This window comes from Carcharodon carcharias, chromosome 11, assembly GCF_017639515.1.
Source record: "Carcharodon carcharias isolate sCarCar2 chromosome 11, sCarCar2.pri, whole genome shotgun sequence".
NCBI classification, from domain to species: Eukaryota; Metazoa; Chordata; class Chondrichthyes; order Lamniformes; family Lamnidae; genus Carcharodon; species Carcharodon carcharias.
Genome location: NC_054477.1, coordinates 18,905,165 through 18,908,561, shown reverse-complemented (window position 1 = coordinate 18,908,561; position 3,397 = coordinate 18,905,165). Strand labels below are relative to the sequence as shown.

Here is a 3,397-nt window from a genome sequence, read left to right as displayed (position 1 = left end):
GTAAATTTAAAAAAAAACACTTTTTTTCTTAAAACGCGCAAGGGTGAAGGAAGGGGAAGAAAATTATTAATTGAATATATAAAATAGTCTGTTATTAAAGTCAGTGAAAGGTGGGAATTCTCCGGAGGTGCAAACAATTGGTCTCAAGCGTTGTGTGGACGTGTCTCACTTCTGCGTCGCCATGGATGGTCGGGTCGGTGAGCTGCAGTATTGTCCCCACAAGCGGAGTTGGCAACAGTGAAGAGAGTTTCAGGAAGCGGATCGTTGTGTGTGTGTGTAAGTCTGAGTATGTCTATGAATGAGTTTCTGAGTGTTGTGTCTGCGTCTGGAGATGAGTTTGTGATGTATGTCTCCGAATGAGTTTTTGAGTGTGTTTGTGAGTTTCTCTCTGTGTCTGGGAACGAGTTTGTGAGTGTGTTTGAGACTTGAGTGCTTTTGTCTGAATGTGTGTTTGTGTTTGTGACTGTGTGTGTGTGTGCGCCAGTGAATGAGTGTACCTATACAATTTGAGACCAGGAAGAGCACAAGCTCTCTTTTAACAGTAAACAGCAAGAACAGAAAATCTCAACAGGCCCATTCAGTAGCGGACTTTTTTTTTAACTCTTATAATTATGGATGAATCAGACTGCCTTGTGGAATGTTCCTGCATAAAATCTCAGGTTCTCTCTGTACTATTGCCAATATTCCCTGATTAAAGAGAAACAAAGCTCCCACGGGGTGGCATGTTAAGGCTTGGGATTTGGAAGCTGTTTTTCTTCTATAAGGGACCTCAACTGGAAAGTTGCTGATGTTCCACCTCCTTGGTGACTTTCTCACTGCCTGTTCCTCTTCTTGTTCCTGCTGCTTTGCTTCCCCTCTGTTGGATTCTGTACTGGGAGCTGCAAGTTGGGATTCCTGGTTTTTCGATGGAGAATTAGTTAACCAGTCTCTTCCTGTAGTCGGTAAGGATATTTTAAACCAACAATTATTTGCATATAATATGAATTAGAAATTCAGCTGTGGCATCGTTATGAATCACAGTCCTTATGAGAATAATATAACTTACTATAAATATACTTGTGCACTGTTTAAATAAATTCATTTTGCCATTTAAGCAACATTTTTCATCACTTTCGAAGAGGAGATGGAATCTTTTGTAATAGATGAAAAGGGGACCTCTACATCCAAGGCCCCTGAACTTGCCTAGGTAGCAGACTAGAAACTAAATACAACCCTGTGACTGTATTCTCACGTACAGAAGCTAGAATACCCGCAGATCGCAGTGTATGAGTCAACCTGGTGTATAAGACAACCCCATTTTTTGAGTCCCAAATATCATGTTTTTGCATATACTTGGTGTATAAGTCAACCTCCCTTTTCAGTCATGGCATGTTACACTTACATTAATAGTCAGCCTCAATTTTTTATGCCACAAATGGATGGCCCATAGCTTCCAATCTCCTGGAGTGTCATACCCTTGAGGCACCCCAGAAGATGCACCAGGGAGCCCCACGCAAGGTCTGCCTAGGAGTTGGCCAGGAAGTTCAAACTTCCGATGGGCAACTACCCTGCACTGAGATACCATCCGATACTCCCATTTAAATCAGAGACTTTGGATAGTTTCCACTTGCTTAGCAGAATAGTACTGAGGAAAGGTTAGAAGAGTTAAAACAACTTCTAACGTCTGGGTAACTGTAGTGCTGACCCCCCCCCCACCCCCAAGCTGCTTTTCCCCGAGAACACTCCCACTACCCTCCTGACTCCCCGACTAACCCCATCCCCAGATTATCCTCCTGACCCCCGATGCCCATGGCTACCCCCCCCACCCCTGACTACCCCACGCCCCCGTCTACCCTCCCGACTGCTTCCCACCCGCCTGACTCACTGCCTGACCCATCCTACCTTTTGTAAAAAATTCATTCATTCACAGGATGTGGGCTTCGCTGGCTAGGCCAGCATTTATTGCCCATCCTTAGTTGCCCTTGAGAAGGTGGTGGTGAGCTGCATTCTTAAACTGCTGCAGTCCATGTGTGTTGACACCTCATTTTTAGGTATGCCTGATGCTGCTCCTGACATGCCCTCCTGCACTCTTCATTGAACCAGGGTTAACCCCATGGCTTGATGTTAATGGTAGAGTGGGGGTATGCTGGGCCATGCGGTTACAGATTGTGTTTGAGTACTATTCTGCTGCTGCTGATGGCCCACAGTGCCTCATGGATGCCCAGTCTTGAGTTGCAGGATCTGTTCGAAATCTATCCTATTTAGCACAGTAGTAGTGCCACTCAACACAATGGAGGGTCTCCACAATGACTGTGCAGTGGTCACTCCTACCAATACTGTCATGGACAGATGAATCTGCAGCAGGCAGGTTGGTGAGGACAAGTATGTTTTTCCCTCACCATCTGCCACAGACCCAGTCTAGCAGCTACATCCTTTAGGACTCAGCCAGTAGTCGTGCTACCAAGCTGCTCTTGGTGATGGACATTGAAGTCCCCCACCCAGAGAATATTCAGCACCATTGCCACTCTCAGTGCTTCCTCCAAGTGTTTTTCAACATGGAGGAGCATCAGCTGAGGGAGGGAGGGAGGTATGTGGTAATCAGCAGGAGGTTTCCTTGCCCATGTTTGACCTGGCATGAGACTTCATGGGGGCCAGAGTCAATGTTGAGGACTCCCAGGGCAACTCCCTCCCAACTGTAATTCACTGAGCCACCACCTCTTCCAGTGGGACAGGACATACTCAGGGATGGTGATGGTGGTGTCTGGGACATTATCTGTAAGATATGATTCTGTGAGGATGACAATGTCAGGCTGTTGCTTGACTAATCTGTGAGACAGGTCGCCCAATTTTGGCACTAGCCCCCAGCTGTTAGTAAGGAGGACTTTGCAGGGTTAACAGGGCTGTGATTGCCATCATTGTTTCTGGTGGTCTGTCTGGTTTCATTCCTTTCTTGTGTCTTTGTAGCAGTTTGTACAACTGAGTGGCTTGCTAGGCCATTTAAGAGTTAACCATATTGCTGTGGGGTCTGGAGTCACATGTAGGCCAGGTATGGTCAGCAGATTTCCTTCCCTAAAGAGGCATTAGTGAATCAGATAGGTTTTTACAACAATTAACCATGGTTTTGTGGTCATCATTGCACTTTTTATTGAATTCAAATTCCACCATCTGGCAGGATTCGAACCCGGGACCCAAACCCATTACGCTGGGTCTCTGGACTACCAGTGCAGTGACAATACCACTACAGCATTGCCTCCCCTACCTACCCCCATCCCATCCTAGCCACTTACCTTACACACTAAGCTTCCCCCTGGTTTCTCAAAGTGGCTGGGACCTTTAAACCTACCTGGTTTACAGCAGCTAGTGCTGTAAAATGGGGACATGGCCTCACTTGCCCCAGTGTTGCAGCCCTGCACTGAAG

General features: G+C 46.4%; 1 protein-coding gene across 12 annotated transcripts in view; it reads left to right on the top strand.

Moving 5' to 3' along the window:
- LOC121284146 (arylsulfatase D-like) overlaps positions 1-3,397 on the top strand; it is a 47,122-nt gene that overhangs the window by 146 nt on the left and 43,579 nt on the right. For 5 of the 12 annotated variants that reach the window (XM_041199351.1, XM_041199344.1, XM_041199341.1 and 2 more), the window contains exon 1: positions 417-941. The exons of 3 other annotated variants lie outside the window; for them this stretch is intronic. The gene's annotated coding sequence lies outside the window, so the exon portion shown is untranslated. Of the gene's footprint in view, positions 1-164; positions 277-416; positions 942-3,397 lie in introns of those variants that run through there. 4 more of the 12 variants (XM_041199352.1, XM_041199347.1, XM_041199339.1 and 1 more) reach the window with 3 other exon arrangements.